The 19,653-nt window shown below is 36.2% G+C and overlaps 1 pseudogene; it reads left to right on the top strand.

Moving 5' to 3' along the window:
- Positions 1–250: 250 nt before the first annotated feature.
- LOC141520812 (protein tyrosine phosphatase type IVA 1 pseudogene) lies at positions 251–912 on the top strand (annotated as a pseudogene).
- Positions 913–19,653: the final 18,741 nt, after the last annotated feature.

Here is a 19,653-nt window from a genome sequence, read left to right as displayed (position 1 = left end):
TTCATTACTACTCCACCAAGAAGCCCCCTTAAGAGCGGTTAACCTGGACACAAAAGTGTTGACTTGAAATTGGCAGAGCATTTTACAAGAGTTCTGACCTGGATGGGGTAAACCTCAGTGCACTGCCTTTCTTTTGCCTCAGTATTACTGGATTGAAGAATTGCTGCTTCTTGTTAGGAGGTTCATTTCATTTCCCATTGCTCTCAACTTGATACTTAAAGCACTGAGAATTTCAGGTGAAGTATAGTGAAGGAGACTTGAGTTTCTTTATATCACTTCTGTATTCAAATTTTTAAATCCTTTCATAACCTTATTGAGTGTTTTTTTAACTGAATTGACATGGCTCGAATGAACCGCCCAGCTCCTGTAGAAATCACCTATAAGAATATGAGGTTCCTTATTACACACAATCCAACCAATTCAACTTTAACAAATTTATAGAGGAACTCAAGAAATATGGAGTTACTACAATTATAAGAGTATGTGAAGCTACTTACAACACAACCCTTGTGGAGAAAGAAGGCATCCAGGTTCTGGATTGGCCTTTTGATGATGGAGCACCACCACCCAACCAGATTGTTGATGACTGGCTAAACCTAGTGAAAACTAAATATCGTGAAGAACCTGGTTGTTGCATTGCTGTTCACTGCATTGCAGGTCTTGGAAGAGCACCAGTGCTCATTGCCCTTGCACTAATTGAAGGAGGAATGAAGTATGAAGATGCAGTGCAATTCATAAGACAAAAAAACGTCGTGGAGCCATTAACAGCAAGCAACTTCTTTACTTGGAGAAGTATCATCCTAAAATGCTGCTGTGCTTCAAAGACTCAAATGGTCATAGAAACACCTGTTGCATTCAGTAAAGCTGAGCTACCTATATTATTGCCTTGGAAGCAGAAATTGGAAACAAGACCTGGGGCAAATCACATACATAACTAGCCAACATATAGGCTTGACGAATATGTCTAACAAAGCTTCCATAGGAATAATTTAAAACAATTTTATAGATTACAAGCTTGGCAGAAATGCAGCTTCTGTCTTTGGGTTACTAACAACCTGTTTGGACACCTAGTAAAAGATTCTTGCTGTTCCATCTTTGGAACTTCTTTTTTATCATTTGTGTCAACTGAACTTTCCTGAAATAATGCAGTATTGAGTTATAAATCTTATTCAAATCTCTTTCCCAATACCAGATTCTTATCAGCAAATATGAAGTTTAGAGAGATTAGGTGCAAAAATACCTAGCACAAATGATTACATATTTTCAGTATCATACAGAATTAGCATCCTAGGAATTAAAAAACAGTAACCTGAACCCCAGGAGGTTATTATTCATTTCAATATTGAAGATATGGCCTATATGGTAATAGCCCGCTCACTGTATCTTTACATCTCCCACAGTCACACTAGAATATCAGGATTTTCACAACCATTCATTTTGTTGGGTTTTACTGAGTCTTATGGTGATACTTTAATGTCTTTCTGTAAACCTTTGTCTCATTTTGTGCTGTTACAAAGACCTGCATTTTTAAAAAAAGATCATAAGTCTCTGGTTGAAAATCCATGTAAAAATCTACATGTTGTACAGAAGCACACAAAGTCTTTAATGTCTCCAGACAATAAACCTTAGAGTTAATTTAATGTTCGCACTAATGGGGTTCAACTTGACAGCGAGGGCCTGAAAAGGATGGGAGGGGGGGCTATTAAATATTTCTAGTAAAATGTTGCCTTTGTCTTGAGGAGGAAGTATAGAATATGCCCTTTATTTTAGTAAATATTTTTTAAAAGGTAGAGATGCTTTGTTATTGTAGCTAAAGCAATTCTTAATCATAAAATTTCTGAAAATCCTGTAATTTCTTTTACTGTACTTATTGAAAGTTGTTTACCAACTATTGCTTTTGTTGAAAGTGATTTCCCCCGTTCCCATTCTTCCCCCCAAAAACATGGGTTCCTGCTATGAATTGGGCAGACCTCTAATATTTTGTATGCCTTTTGAGCTTGTGTAACTTAATATTTGGATACTTGATAATTTGTTTTATTATGTAATTGATAAAATGGTGATGTGTATTAATGTTAGTTCAACCATATTATTTATACTGTCTTGGGAATGTGTGGTTAAAATTCTGTGGGAGAAATAATTTTCCAATGTTCACCAGCTTGTAAAATCTAGTGCAAGAGCTTAAACATCTAAATAAATAAGTATTGAAATTCAAATACATATATATATATATATGTATACATGTGCATATGGATGAAAATAAATGATTTAATTAAAAAAACATTATATAGTGATTTGATTTTGTCAGCCACAAAATTTCATGTGTCACTGATAGAATATTATTGATGACAACTAGTCACCTTGCTAAGGAGTTTTTGAGGAATGTATAGTCTAATGTTACCTATCCCTAAGTAATGTATACCTCAGGCAAAATAACCTTATTCATTTGCAGAGCAGGTCTTTGCATTCATGGTGTACTCTGAGGAAGGCCTCTACTATAAAATATCTATTTCAATCAATTGGGGAAATGGTTGAACAAATTGTGGTATATGTATGTGATGGAACATTATTTTTCTATAAGAAATCATGAAGGACACAAAAGATTTGCATGAATTGATGTGAAGTGACATGAGTAGAACTAGAAGAACATTATACACACAAAAAACAACATGGGCAGATGATCAACTATGTTGTACTTGTTCATTTCATCAGTATAATAATCAAAGACAATTTTAAAAGAATTATGATGGCAAACAGGATTCATATCCAGAGAAGAAACTGTGGAGTTTAAATGAAGAACAAAACTTATTATCTTCAATTTTTAAAAGCTGTCTTATGTGTTATGTCATTTTTTCCCTCTCTAATGTTTTCTTCTATTGGGTTGGATTTGATTCTTCTCTCACAGAATGATCAAGATGAATCTTTTGTTTAGCATGGTTATAAATTTGGAGCTTATATCAGATTGCTTTCTGTCAAAGGGAGGGGGGAGAGAAGGGAGAGAGGGAGGGAGAAAAATGTAAAACTCAAAACTTTGCATGAAAAAATAATTGGTAAAAGCTACCATTGCATGTAATTGGAAAATAGATAAGTAAAATAATTTTTAATCTACTGTATATCATATGCCCTAATATCCTACCATTAGAAAATGCTACCTTTAGTACTTCATTCTATTGGGTTCAAGCATGTCCTCTTTTAAAAGTAATATAGCCCTGTGAAGGATCAAATTAATTTTTGCTCATTTCATCAGAAATCTTCCTCAGAATTAGATAAAATAAAGTCATTGAGAGAATAGGGATGTGGTCAGTAAGGAGGTTGAAATGAGAGAGAGAATAGTTTCAGAAAAACAGGTCTAGGCTAATACAATTTTAGTGGAGGCTCTGTGAAATCACAAACAGTATTACAGTAATACACATTTATCCAACCCAATAGAATATGGTTTTTTTTTTCCTAAACTAGCTTGGGCTCTAGTCAGGAGCCCTGAAAAATCACTCTAGATTCAAGACATACATTGGGTCTCCAGATATTAAAAATCATAACTCCCCCTCACACAATTTTTTTCTTTTATCAAACCAAACTAGTTGTTGTTGTTGTTGTTATTTTTAGGAAAAAGCATATAATTAAATAGAATAACAAGGCAAATAATGAGGAAAATCACTTTCTTCAAATAGGGGTACTCTCCCACAGATTCAATGTGGTGAAACTTAATGGTAAATGGTGAAACTTAATTGTCCATAGGAAAACATCTAGAGTTGCTCAAACCTCTTCCTGTCTCCAAAATACCATATTTCCCCCATGCATAAGATGCACCTTAATTTGGGGGCCCCAAATTTGAAAAAAATTTATTACATATTCATAAAATTCATACAACTCCTCATCACTGTCAAAACTCCCATCCATTAGCTTTTCTTCATCTGTGTTTAATGAGGAATCACTGTCTTAGGAGAGATGCTCTTTTGCCTTTGCACTCTGGTCTGTATTTGGGCAAGTCTGGTGATGGACACATGCTTAGCCCATTCCATTTCATGAACCTGAAACATCAATTGTGTCATCCTTTGAAATCAGTCACTTCTTTTTCATCAGCAATTCCTCTTGCCTCCTGCTGAACTATCTATGTGGACACAAGAATTCCAATGGCCCTTTGCTCTTCAATCCATCTCTTCAATTTCCTCTCTAACTCAGGCCATTTGACTGATTCACCTCTCATGATCTTCTTCTGCCAGGACATTTTCAGTTGGGTTTCTTCTTCACAGTCTAAGATTGTTTTCTCAGTCGGAGGAGGACAAAAATGACATTCCGTATCATGTTTTCCATTCAATTTTGCAAACTGGATCACTTTAAACTTGAAATCAACACTGTATAAAAATCTTTTCTGAGTCATTTCTGGGCAGAATATGGCAAAATGTCACCTAATATACAGGTAACAAATGCTAATGAGTGCAAAGACAATAGCCTGAAAAAGTAGGAAATGCAACCTACAACCACTGTCAAAGATGATCCCAGTTTTAAGACCCCAAATTTTTTGACAAAGGGTGTGTTGGAACCTGGGGGGGGGGGCCCAGATGGTGACATCAAGATGGCTGCATGAAGGCAGTATTTCCTGGAAACTGCTTCCCTCTAAAACTCCAAAAGCTGTCAAATTATGACTCTAGTCAAAATTTAGAAGGTAGAAACCACAGAAAAACTGAGTTAACTGAGTTATACATTTTCCCAGTCCAAGATAACATAGAAGTTGCATGGGAAATGTGTGTTTCACTGGGACCAGGAGTTGGGAAAAAAACCCTGGCCACAGTGAAACCTAGCCCAGGGATCACCAGGAACAGCTTGAAAGGGCAGTGAGAGAAATCTGCAACACCAGAATGAGTATGGGGTGAGGAGTGCTGACCTCAGAGCACCCCTGTGGTGAGAACCTGCAGTGGCAATCAGGGAAACCAGCCTGCATTTCCAGAACACAGTCCACAGACAGTAAGGGGATAAGGGAAGACTGAAGAAATCGCTCTGCTTTCCCTGAGGCAGGACTCTGCTGTTTGCCCACACTCAGATATAGGTTGCAGTATGCCCTTCCATACTAAGATAGCAGGGATCCTCCTCACAGCTCCAGGGCAAAGGGGAGGGCCCATAGTCATCTACATATCAAAGCACAGGCAAGAGAGCATAAGACCTTTGAGAAATAAAGGTGCCAGTGGGGTGTCCCAAAAAACTCCAAAGCCTTTGAAGTGCTGTAAATTAGTCTTGGGCTGAAGAAATGAGTAAATAACAGAAAAAGAAGAATCTGATCATAGAAAATTACTTCTGTATCCAAAACCTTCAAGAGAAATAGAAAATGGGCAAAAACTAAGGATGAGCTCAAAAAAGACTTTGAAAAGCAATTAAGGGGGGTGGAGGAAAAAATGGGAGTTGGAAATGAGAGCAATGCAGAAAAATCATGAAAACCAAATCAGCAGCTTGGTGAAAGAAATATGAAATATTATTGAAGAAAATAATATGTTAAAAAACAGTTTAAATCAAATGGATAAAGTAAAACAAAAGGCAAATGAGGAGAAGAATGCCATAAAAAGCAGAATTGACCAGCTGGAAAAAAGAGATAAAAAAGTTCTCTGGATTTCCAGCCAAAATGGTGGAGACAAGACAGGCACAGTGTTAAGCTCCTGAACTTCCCTCATGTATGATATGAAACAAACCTACTAACAGAAATCCAATCAACAAAACCCAGAAAGAAAAGCTACGAGAAGAATATCTACATCAGGATTTGTCTTCTGCAATTGTGGGTGAGTCTGGGCACAGAGTGCAGGTTTGCCAGGAGTACAGGACTGCTAAGAGCCTGGGAGCCTGGATTAACCCAGATTAGCCTGGAGCCCAGGCGCCTGAGAGCTCGAGAACCAGACCTGCTTGATCAGCAATGGGGCTAGAGCCTGGTGGACTGTGGGGGACTTGGTTCAATTAGGGAGCTGAGGCATTGGTGGGTGGGGCTGACCTTCTGGAACTTGCTGGCAGAGCTATAGGGAGAGTTCCAATGTGGGAGAGCTGCAGACATCGCTGCAAACATTGATCCCTGAGCTCCTCTGAAGAGAAGGAACTCAGACTCAACATCTCTATTTCAGCTGAAGCTTCTTCCCAGGACAAACACAATTACAAACTACTTCTGCCACAGTCACAGGTGTGAGAGCAGGAGAACCCCCTCAGCTGACAATAGAGAGAGTGAGTACCTCACCCCAGGGTATAGCCCACTATTAATTGAAGACTAAAGTATTTAACAACTTCAAACACTCCCTCCAGGCCAAGGGAGAAGGCTTCAATCAAGGTCACAGGAACTCCAGAGAAAGCGACCAGCACCCCCTACTGGCCAGCTGGAGATATTACACTAAGTAAAGCCTCTAGGAATCCTAACACCAAACCTCTGTGAATCAGCCCCTCACCAACACAAGGTCTTAGTAAAATGAAGAAAGACCAGCGGAAAGGAGGGTCCATAGAAAAATTCTTAGAAGGAAAAGACCCTAACTCAGAAAGACCTAGAACCTCTGAGGAGAATATGTTATGGTCTCCAGCACAGGAAGACCTCCTTGAAGAAATAAAGGAGTTTAAAAATCAATTGGAAAATTTGGGAAAAGAAACCCAAAGAGAAGAATAACAACCAGCAACAAGAAAAAAATCATTGGAAAATACAATTGGACAAATGCAAAAAGGAAATAATTCTTTCAAAACCTCAATAGGTCAAATGGCAAACTCTTTCCAAAATAAAATTGACAAATTGGAAAAGGAGTTGGAAAAGGTAAATGAAGAAAATTATTTCCTAAAAAAATAAAGAATGGAGTCTGTGGAAACTAATGACTTCATGCGACAGCAAGAGTCTGTTTAACAAAACAAAAAAAAAATAGAAGAAAATGTAAAATACATCATCAGCAAAACCATTAACCTGGAGAATAGATCGCAAAGGGACAACCTGAGATTTTTAGGTCTTCCTGAAATCACTGAAGAGAAAAAAAAGTCAAGACTCAATATTACAGGATTTAGTGATGGAAAATTGCCTTGACATCATGGAACTGGAGGGCAAAATAATTATTGAAAGATTGCATCAATCCCTTCTTGGAAGAGATCCTAAAATGAAAACACCAAGGAATGTTGTGGTCAAATTCCAGAACTATCAGCTAAAAGAGAAAATCTTTCAAGCAGCCAGAACGAAACATTTAAATACCAAGGAGCCACAGTAAGGATTATGCAGGAAATGGCTTCATCAACATTGAGGCTTCAGGGGTGGCTAGGTGGCATAGTGGATAAAGCATCGGACCTGGAATCAGGAGTACCTGGGTTCAAATCCGGTCTCAGACACTTAATAATTACCTAGCTGTGTGGCCTTGGGCAAGCCACTTAACCCCATTTGCCTTGCAAAAACCTAAAAAAAATTGAGGGTTGAAAGGGCCTAGAATGAGATATTCTCAAGAGCAAGGGAACTTGGAAAGCAGACAGGAATCTACTTTCTGGCAAAGCTGAGCCTTTTGTTTGAGGGCAAAAGATGGACATTTAATGAAATGGAAGATTTCCAACAATTAATGATGGAAAAAAACAGAGCTAAATAGAAAATTTGTACATCAAACAGGAGGTTCAAGAGACACATGTAAAGGTAAAAAAGGGGGAGGGGTAAAGAAAAAAACTGCTATCCAATAAGATGAAACTTGCTGTATCCCAGCATAGAAAAAAGTGTCCCATAACTCTTGAGAATTGTAATTCTATCAGAGAGAATATACTTAGCCAGAAGTGATGGACACTCATGACTTATCTCTGAGAATGTTATCCAATGGGAGGCTATATCCCTACTTGGGAGAAAGACTCTAATAACTGTCAAGAAGTGTAACTCTATTAAACATAATATACTTAGCCAGAAGTGATGGATACTCAGGATTTTCTATGACTCAGACAGAATGATTTAAAAACACGAACAGGAAGGAGATGGGAGGAAGGAGGGGATTGAATGGGGTAATTTCCATTACATTAAGAGGTACAAAAGACTTATGGAAATAGAGGGGAAGTAGGGAGGAGACGAGAAACACCTGAATCTTCCTCTCATCAGACTTGTCTTGCACACATTCAGTTAACTTAACAAAAATCATACCTTTCAAGGATTAAAAGGGGAAAGGGGGAGGTGGGACAGAGACAGAGAAGGACAGAAGAAGGGGGACCAAGAGAAAGAAGGGAAGGGCAAAAGGGAAAACAGGAAAGGGGAAAGAAAGGGGAGGGGTGGATATAGGAGGGCAAACACACTGAAGGGGGTGGTATTCAGAAACAAAATACTGGGGAATATGGATAAAGAGTAAAAAGGGGGGGATACAAATAGAGGGAAGATAGCATGAAGGGCAATAAAGAGTTAGTAATTATAACTTTGAATGTGAATGGGATGAAATCTCCATTAAAACGTAAGCGAATAGCAGACTGGATTAAAACCGAGAATCCTACAATATACTGCCTACAAGAAATTCATTTGAAGCAGAGAGATACATATAAAGTAAAGGTAAGTGTTTGGAGCAAAATATATTTTGCTTCAGCTGAAGTGAAAAAAGCAGGTGCAGCAATCCTTATCTCAGACAAAGCAGCTGAAAAAATAGTTAGTGTTAAAAAGTGATAAGGAAGGAAGCTCTGTCATGCTAAAAGGTACCATAGACAATAAAGTGATTTCAATACTGAATATGCACCCAATGGGATAGCATACAAATTCTTAGAGAAGAAGCTGAAAGAACTACAGGAAGACTGCAAAACTCTACTAGTGGGAGACCTCAACTTCTTGTTCTAAGATTTAGATAAATCAAATCATAAAATAAATGAGAAGGAAGTTAAGGAGGTAAATATATTGTTAGAAAACCTAGATTTGATAGATGTATGGAGGAAACTGAATGGGGAAAGAAAGGATTATACCTTTTTTATGCAGTACATGGCATTTTCACAAAAACTGACCATGTACTAGGACGTAAAAACCTAATAATAAATTGCAGAAAGGCATAAATAATGAATACATCCTTCTCAGATCATAATGCAATAAAAATCATATGCAAATATGAGTCATGGAAATATAGACCCAGACCCAGAACTAATTGGAAACTGAATAACCTCATTTTAAAGAATGAGTGGATCAAACAACAAACTATAGAAAGAATTAACTATTTTACCCTAGAAAATGACAATAACAAAACAACATACCAAAACCTTTGGGATTTACTCAAAGTCTGTGTCAGGGGACATATTATATCTTTAAATGCTTACAGGAATGAATTAGTGAAAGAGTAAATATGTAACTAAAAAATTAGAGAAAGAAGAAATTTAAACCCCCCAATTAAATACCAAATTAGAAATTCTAAAAATTAAAGGAGAAATTAATAAAATCAAAAGCAACAAAACTATTGAATTAATAAATAAAACCAAGAGTTGGTTTTATGAAAATTCAATAAAATTGATAAACCTCTGATCAATTTGTTTAAATAACAGAAGAAAACCAAATTGCTAGTATGATAAATGAAAAAGGGCGACTCATCACCAAATGAAGAGGAAATTAAAGTAATATTTCAGAATTATTTTGCCCAACTCTATGCCAATAAATTTGACAATCAAAGTGAAATGGATAAATATTTACAAAAATATAAGTTGCCCAGGTTAAATGAAGAGGAGATTAAATATCTAAACAACTCTATATCAGAAAAAGAAATGCAACAAGCCATCATTGAACTCCCTAAGAAAAAATCACCAGGTCCTGATGGATTCATAAGTGAATTCTACCAAACATTTAAGGAACAATTGGTTCCAATTCTATACAAACTCTTTGGAAAAATAGGGAAAGACAGAACTCTGCCCAACTCTTCTATGACACCAATATGGTGCCGATATCTAAACCAGGAAGTGTTAAAACAGAGAAAGATAATTATAGACCTATCTTCTTGATGAATATAGATGTAAAAATCTTAATTAAAATCTTAGCAAAACGAATATCACTAGGGTAATACGATATGACCAAGTAGAAGTTATCTCAGGAATGCAGGTTTGGTACAATATTAGGAAAACTTTTAGTATAATTAATTATATCAACAAAAAGACTATCAGAAATTATATGATTATATCAATAGATGCTGAAAAAGCATTTGACAAAATACAGCACCTATTCCTACTAAAAACAATAGAGATTGCAGGAATAAATGTACTGTTGCTTTGAATAATAAGCACCACCAATAGCAGGAAACCATCAACAAGCATTATATTCAATGGGGAGAGGCTAAAGGCATTTCAAATAAGATTAGGGTTGAAACAAGGTTGTCCATTATCACCATTACTATTCAAGATCATATTAGAAATGTTAGCTTCAGTAAAAAGAGAAAAAAAAAGAAATGGAAGGAATTAGAATTGGGAAGGAAGAGACAAAACTCTCAGTCCTTGCAGTTGTCATGATGTTATACCTAGAAAATCCCAAGAAATCATCCAAAAACCTAATGGAAACAATTAGAAACTTTAGCAAAGTTGCAGGATATAAAATAAACCCTCATAAACCCTCAAATTTTCTATATATGACTAGCAAGATACAACAGTATGAACTAGAAAGAGAATCCCATTCAAAGAATCCTCAGACAATTTAAAATACCTGGGAGTCTATTTGCCAAGGCGGACTCAGAAACTTTTCGAAAACAATCACAAAACACTTCTGCAAATAAAATCAGATTTAAATAACAGCGTAAACCTCAACTGTCCATTGATAGAGCTAATATAATAAAAATGACAATTCTACCAAAACTAAACTACCTTTTAGTGCCCTACCAATCAAAATTCCAAAAAATTACTTTAATAAGTTAGAAAAAGTTGTAAGCAAATTCATATGGGTAAATAAAAAGTCAAGAATTTCCAGGGATTCAATCAAAAAAAAAGTGCAAAAGAAAGTGACTGAGTCCTACCTGATTCAAAATTATATTATAAAGCATCAGTCATCAAAACTTCCTGGTATTTATTGGCTAAGAAATATAGTTGTGGACCAGTGGAATAGACCAGGCGCAATAACAGGAAACAATTATAGCAATCTGCTGTTTGATAACCCCAAAGAGTCCAGCTATTGGGATAAAAACTTTCTCTTTGATAAAAACTCGTGGGAAAATTGGAAGTTAGTATGGAAGAAACTTAGATTAGACCAACATCTCATAGCCTATACCAATGTTTGATCAAAATGGATACAGGATTTAGACATAAAAAATACTATAAGCAAACTCAAAGATCAAGCAGTAGTTTATCTTTCAAATCAATGGAAAGGAAAGCAGCTTATGACTAAGGAAGAGATGGAGATTATCACTAAAAACAAACAATGAATTTGATTGCATTGAATTAAAAAGCTTTTGCACTGACAAAAATCTCTGTACCCAAGATCAAAAGAAATGTAGTAAACTGGGAAACAATTTTTGCACCTAGTATTTCTGATAAAGGATTCATTTCTAAAATATACAGAGAACTGAGTCAAATTTCTTTTTAAAAAATCCCATTCCCCAATTGACAAATGGCCAAAGTATATACAAAAGCAATTCACAGATGAGTAGATCAATGTGATTCATAGTCATAGGGTAAAATTTCTCTAAATTATTATTTATTAGATAAATGCAAATTAAAGCTTCTCTGACATACCACCTCACACCTCTCAATCAGACTGGCCAATATGACCAGAAAGGACAATGATCATTGTTGGGAAATCTGGGACAATAATACATTGTTGGTGGAGCTGTGGACTCATCTAATCTTTCTGGAGAGCAGTCTGGAATTATGTCCAAATGGCAACAAAAATGTGCATACCCTTTGATCCAGCAATACCACTACTGGTTCTATACTCTGAAGAGATGATAAAAAAGGGTAAAAACATCACTTGTATGAAAATATTCCTAGCAGCCCTGTTTTTGGTGGCAAAGAATTGGAAATCTAGTAAATGTCCTTCAATTGGGGAATGGATTAGGAAAATGTGATATGTGTATATTCACACACACACACACACATGCACACACACACACACACACACACACACACACATATATATATATATATAGATAGATAGATAGATAGATAGATAGATAGATAGATATAGATATATATAGATATACATATGTTGTCATGGAACACTGTTGTTCTATTAGAAACACAGAGGGATGATAATTCAGGGAAGCCTGGAGGGATTTCCATGAACTGATGCTGAATGAAAAGAGCAGAACCAGAAAAACAATGTACATCTCTAGCAGCAACATGGAGGGGATGATCAACTTTGATGGACTTGCTCATTCCATCAGTGCAACAATCGGCAACAATTTGGGACTGTCTGTGATAGAGAATACCATCTGCGTCCAGAGAAAGAACTGTGGAGTTTGAACAAAGACCAAGGATTTTACCTTTAATTTAGGAAAAAACTGCTATCTTATTGTCTGATCTTGCTATCCCTTATATTTTTATGTTTCTTCCATAAGGATATGATTTCTCTCTGATCACATTCAATTTTGATCAATCTATACCATGGAAACAATGTGAAGACTGGCAAATTGCCTTTTGTGGGGGGGGGGAGGGAAGTAAGATTAGGAGGAAAATTGTAAAACTCAAAATAAATAAAATCTTTTTTAAAAAAGCTCTCACTCCTTCAAATGAAGAAATGAACTAAATGAAGCTAACTTTGCAAGAAATCAGGAAGAAATAAAATTCTTCCAAAAAAGCCAAAAATTTGAAGCAAATGTGAAATATCTCAATTGGAAAAACAGCCAACCTTGAAAACAGATTCAGAAGAAACAATTTAAAAATAACTGGGCTACCTGAAAGTCATGACCAGGAAAAGAACCTAGATTTCATTTTTCAAGAAATAATACAGTAAAATTGCTCTTAGATCCTAGAAGCAGATGGTATAATAGAAATCGAGGTTATCCACTGGTCACCTCTTGAAATAGATCTCAAAAGAAAAACTTCCAGGAATATTATAGCCAAATTCCCAAACTCCCAAGTTTAAGGGAAAATACTAAAAGATGCCAGAAACAAACAATTCAACTACTGAGATTCCATAGTCATGATTACACAGGATCTGGCAGCATGTACATTAAGGGCTCATAGAGATTGTATTATGACATTCCAGAAGGCAAATATCTTGGTTTACAACTGAGAATCAACTACCTAGCAAAACTGAACATCCTCTTTCAGGGGAAATGATGGACTTTCAATGAAACAGGGGACTTTCAAACTTACTTACTGAAATAGCCAGAGATGAACTGAAAGTTTCATCTTCAAGTACAGGACTCTGGTGAACCACAGAGGGATGATGAGGACTATGAGGAACTTAATTATATTGAACTGTTTTTATTCCTGCATGGAAAGAAGATATTGAAAAGTTATATGAATTTTCTCATTTATAAGAGCTGTTAGAAGGAGCATATATAGTCATGAACAAGAAGGAGTAGAATATAATGGTATAATATAGTAAAAAGATAGAGTCAATGGGTGATAAGGGGAAGTACTGGGAGAGGAAGAAGGAACTAAGATATTTCACATCAGAGTTAAGAAATAGCTTTTTCAATGGAGTAGAACAGTGGAAGGCAAGGGGTAAATGTGTGAGCCTTCATTCTCATCAGAAATGTCTCAGAAAGAAAATAACATGCACACTTAATAGGATATAGAAATCTATCTTACCCTAGAGAAAAATGAGAAGAAAAGGATGAGATAAGGGGGGAATGGGGGAAGGAAAGGGCTGAATAGATGATTGAAGACAGGGAAGATTGTGGGAGAGGGTACTCAGATACAACTCACTCGGTTACAACACAGGGACAGGATGAAAGGAGAGAAAGAATAGAATAAATGAGAGTGGGGAGGAATAGAATGGAGGGAAATACAGCTAGCAATAGCAACTGTGGCAAAAATATTGATGCAAGTTCACTGGTGGACTTACAATAAAGAAGACATCTCACCCCAGAAACAGAGCCATTGGAATCTGAACATAGACTAAAGAAGTACTTTTTTTTTTCTCTCTCTCACTATTCTTGAGCTTTCTCATCTTTTGGGGAAGGAGGGGGGTTATATTTACTCTTTTTTTAGGTTTTTGCAAGCAAATGTGGTAAAGTGACTTGCCCAAGGCCACACAGCTAGGTAATTATTAAGTGTCTGAGACCGGATTTGAAACCAGGTACTCCTGACTCCAGTGCCGGTGCTTTATCCACTGTGCCACCTAGCCGCCCCTATCTTTACTCTTATAACAAAGTTATTGTAATAATAAATTGGTAGCCGCCCCTATATTTACTCTTATAACAAAGTTATTGTAATAATAAATCGGGGGCGGCTAGGTGGCATAGTGGATAAAGCACCGGCCTTGGAGTCAGGAGTACCTGGGTTCAAATCCGGTCTCAGACACTTAATAATTACCTAGCTGTGTGGCCTTGGGCAAGCCACTTTACCACATTGTCTTGCAAAAAAAAACTAAAAAAAATAATATATAATAAATAAACCGAGAGCCTACCATGTGAAAAAAAGAAAAAGGTTGTGTCTTATACATGGGGAAAAATGGTAGCAGTTGCAGATGGCAATGACATGCTAGCTACCCTCACAAAGATTAGCCAGTGAGTCACTTCGTCCTCCATCATACAAACTGATTTTTCCAGTTGAACTCTGAGTTTCTGATTATCATCTGCTTGGATGTTTTATGCTCAGTACTACCATGTCTTTGTTCTCAGCTGGATGTTTTACTGGCAATTTTCATCTACTGGTTGTTCACTGATATGTTACCACTATCTGCTGATATTCCTCTGAATTATATCTACTCTGCCACCTCTTTACCAAAACAGAGTGATCATAATTCTTTCTACCCAGAACTTCAAGGTGATTCACATTTTTTGTGAGTTACTGAATTTTAAGTCAAATCTGTCTTTTGGATATGTTAGCTTCTGTTTAGTATTCACTCCCATAGATTGCCCTACTATTTGAATTTTTTGTCAATATTCATTTGTTTTAGTTATGTCCCGCTCTTTGTGGACCCATTTGAGCTTTTCTTGGCAAAGATGCTAGAATAATTTGATCATTTTTTCTGCTTATTACAGATGAGGAAACTAAGAAAAAACAAGTTATGTGATTTGCACAGGTCACATAATTAAATCTTAGGCTATATTTGAACTCAGGAATAGGAGTCTTTCTGACTCCAGGGCTGGCACTTTATCCACTACAGCAACCTAAGTACCCACTAGGATTGGGGAAAAAAATCACTCCATTCTTGATCTTAAGCTTTTAGTGCCAAGGTCATGCAAGTTATCTGGATCATTGAGCAAGAATAAAGGGGAGGGTAAAGCTGATATCCTTTGCCCTACATTTCTATAAAATTTTAAGTACCTTACCAGGGATAACTCTATGAGGTAGGCAATGATTGTTCCCTTCCATTCAAAGAGCTAGCAGGTCTTGAATTTCACTCTTCTGACTCCCAAGTCCTACAATATTTCATGCAGACCACATTAGCATTTTTGGAGAAACACTGCTATCTGGAGAGGATTGTGGAAGATATTTTCATCATAGTTGCAATTCTGCCTAGGGCTGACCCTAACTTAAGGATGACTCTAATGTTTACAAATTCTGTGTACAATCCTGTACTTTAGGGAATACAGATATGCATCAGCCAAAAGGATTCTTTGATTAACTTTCTCCTTGGATTTTTCATTTGTTTTCTGAGCTCACTAGCTGAAGTGAACAGCCTCAGAGACAACAATATGACTGAACCATATTTCAAAAACAATTTTAATTCATCTTGTCAGAGGTCAAGAGCTATTGAATTAACCCAACCACAGCCTAAATTCCTTAAAACTGCTATTTTGTGTTGAAACTTTGAATTAAAACAGATGGGGGAGGGGGTGGAGCATGGAAGGGGAAGAGCATCCTACTCTTTACTATAGGAGAAGCATTAGCAGCTGAATTACCAAATACTTGAGAACCATAATTATGGAAAATGATGCAAATGAGTTTATAATTCAACAGATTGGCATCAGATAAGTAGGAGGGAAGCTGTTCCTACAAATAAATCATTGGATTTATTTAGTCGGACATTTTAAATAAAACTTTTCATTTCAATCAAGTAGTAAAATCAGATGTTTCCATTATTGATAAAGGGTCAATGAAAGATGAACATTTCTAGGGCAGACAGGAAAACATAAAAGTGTATGACCTATGGCTCCCTATATAAAGTATTCCAGGTACTGTTCAAGGTATTATTCAAAGTAATTTGTCTGTATTCCCTCAAAACTAAAACTCACAAATATCTATTGATGCTTTTTTCTTTGTCAAGCAGAGGATGCAACTATTTTAAAGCAAAAGACATTAATGAATAACCAGCAATTAAATTTTTCTTCCATATATCTGTCACACTCTCAGTAATACCTATATTATCAATAGTAATATTGATTTAAGAAAGTAATGAAGAAAATGTCAATAATGAAGATGAAACTTAAAGTTTGTACTTCCCCTACTCCATCCTTCCATCACCACTGGCACACACATCATGACCACCACCCAAGCTGGTTAAGTATTTAATAACATACCATTGCATGCAGGTAACACATATGATTAGTGTTTGAAACACATATGATCAAATGTATATAGGAAGGAATTCACTATATTAAACACTTACAAAATCAGTCACTTAACTAAGAATTGAGAGGTTAAAAAGAAGAGGGGAGAAGAGAAAGTCCTGCCCTCTAGGGGTTTATATTTTAATGGGGGAAGACAACATTCATAAGAAAGCTGGAAAAGGGGAAGATGATACCAGGAATTACCAAACATAGAGGCATTGGTGGCATCTTGTTCTGTGGAATTCTGACCAAGCAGAGATACAGAAGGTAAGTGGAGTGTAGTAGAGAAGTTCATCTGTGTGACTAGAATGCATGCATGCAAGGGAAAATTGTGCCAGCCATGCTGTAGGGTCTCTAATATCTTTTAATTTTATCTCAGTCAGATCCTGCTCCATGAGATATGAAGTCTCTCAAAGCCACTATCAAGCAAAGCCAAACTTGACAGATGTTTATATTCCTCTTTATATTCAATTTCTGGCATCAGCTGATCATCTTGGCAGCAAAACTATTTTTTTCCACCTCAAGAGAAGAGCTGTCTCTGCCATACTGTTTCATGCTCTAGGAAGTTTTATTTTTTATAAAAAGCCCCAGAAATCTTTACCTTAATCTTAGATAAGCACAAATCTTACCTATGGGATGAAATTTTTCATATATATATATATATATATATATATATATATATATATATATATATATTTTTTTTTTTTTTTTTTTTTTTTTTTTTTTTTTTTAACGAGGGGTGTTTTCTTATTCATTACAGAGTTTTGGCCAGAAGTTCTCCTCCTCTCCAAGGGAAGATCCTTTGCATCAAGCTCTTTATAACCCACAGTAGGCTCAAATTCACTCATGATTAAATAGCTAGTGCCTTTAGGCTTACATCTCTCTTTGAACTAAATATCCAAGTCACTGGACTTGCTGTTCCAATTTAAAAAAAAAAAGACCTCTTCCTAGTTTAGAGTGAGCAATCTATATGCCTCCTGATTTAATTCCTGAAGGCTAGGTGGAGAAGTGGATAGAGCACTGGCCTTGGAGTCAGGAATACAGGAGTTTGAATCTATCTTCAGACACTTTACACTTACTAGCTGTGTGAGTGGACAAATCATTAAACTGATTGCCTCTGGTTCAGGTTCATCTCCCAGTTATCTTGATTCTTATCTGACCCATGGACTCAGATGACTCTGGAGGAGAGAGTGAGGCTGGTGTCTTAATACAGTTCCCCTCACTCAAATCCAATTCACATGCTTGTCATGGTATCACCTCCCTGATAACATTGCCTTCTTAGAAATGAAGGACAAACATTATTATTACATGTTGTTTAGAAGAGAGGATATAGTACTTGATGGGGCCATGAAGAACTCAATCCAAATATAATAAGCCTCTGTTTGCCTTAGTTTCCTTCCTTGCAAAAAGGGAGTGGTAATATCTCTCATCTCACTAGTTGTTGTGATAATAAAAGAAATAATATGTGTAAATCTCCTCACATAGTACCTGGTACATACATAAATATGATATAATACATTGTCCTCATTTACTGTAAATTTAGAGTATACCTATTCCTATCTATGTTGGACATCCTATCCATTGACCTAAAAAATCCCAAGATTTCTTACGTTAAACTACCTTGTTTCTCATCCAAAGAAGATGCTTATTTTCTTTCCAAAAATAATTTCTAATGATATTTATATATAATATGAGTATTTATAACAGTAAATATGTTTCATGCTTTAAATTCTCCCTCATATATCACTAAATCCCCAAAGATTTTGCCTCAAAGAGGAAACAAAGTCAAGAGATTCCTTTTCTTTCCTGTAAACACTATCCTAAGGTCATTTCAAGTAGATAATATAGCTTAATTACCTTACATCTCTTTGATGGAACCCAAAGGGTCAGTTAACTTGAAAAATAACCCAAATTTTTATTTCTAATTCTCTAGAGAGAACAATATGATACTTCAAAACTGAAAAAAAAAATGTCCTGGCTTTCTTTGGATTGGACATCCCCCCCCCAAGAATAATTAATAGGGACACTCTTGTTACTAGACTTCAATGAGAGAATGAGGATCTCTTACCTCTCTAGAACTTACTTGAATAACTAGCTCTATTGTCAGGGATCCTAGGTATAATCAGTATAAAAATGATTATTTTTATATTAAAAAAGGAAATTTGAGTTAGTGTTTTCCCATAAAAATCAGCTGCTTCCTTAAAAATAAGAAGCGAAAAAAGGAGAAGGTGGAAGGGCAGGAGGAGAAAGAGGGGGAGAGAGACTAAGAGGAAAAGAAGAAAGAGGAGGAGGAGGAGGAGGAGGAGGAGGAGAAGAAGGAGAAGGAGAAGAAGAAGAAGAAGAAGAAGAAGAAGAAGAAGAAGAAGAAAAGGAGGAGGAGGAAGAGGAAGAGAAGAAAGAGAAGAAAGAGAAAGAGGAGGAGAAAGAGGAGAAGAAAAAGAAAGAGAGAGAGAGAGAGAGAGAGAGAGAGAGAGAGAGAGAGAGAGAGAGAGAGAGAGTTTCTAGTGGATAGAACTCTAGAACTTTGTACTTATATTCAGGAAAACCTGAATTCAAATCCCTCCTCAGATTCTTACTACATTCTTACTAAGCAACTATTTAACTTTTCTGGACTTCAGTTTCATTATCTGTAAAATGAAGGGGTTGGACTCTTTTAACTCTAAGATCTCTTCCACCTTTAAATTTCCAACTCTATGAGTTAATAATTATGATAATGAAAGAAAAAAACATGTCTTTAAAAAAGCAAATTGAGGTTTTTAAAGGCACTGTTTCCCAAGGGCAGACCACAGTGTAGCTCTCTGCTAGTCTAGGCATCTGTGATGAATGGCTAGCAGTTGACAATCAGTGTTCCTTTGTATCATTTTTCAAATTTTGCCAATAAATTATAATTCTACGATTTATGGAGTCAAAATAGATACCACATGACTTCTGGCCAAGATGGTGGAGAGAAGACAGGCACAGTTCTAAAATCTCCTGATCTTTCCCCATCTATCACATGAAACAAACCTCTTAACAGAAATTTGACCCACAAAACCCAGAAAGAAAAACCAGGAGAAAGAACATCTACCTCAGGATTTGTCTTCCCCAGTAG

This window comes from Macrotis lagotis, chromosome 1, assembly GCF_037893015.1.
Source record: "Macrotis lagotis isolate mMagLag1 chromosome 1, bilby.v1.9.chrom.fasta, whole genome shotgun sequence".
Lineage (NCBI taxonomy): Eukaryota > Metazoa > Chordata > Mammalia > Peramelemorphia > Peramelidae > Macrotis > Macrotis lagotis.
Note: the sequence above shows the minus strand (reverse complement) of the source record. Positions and strands in the feature narration are given on the sequence as shown.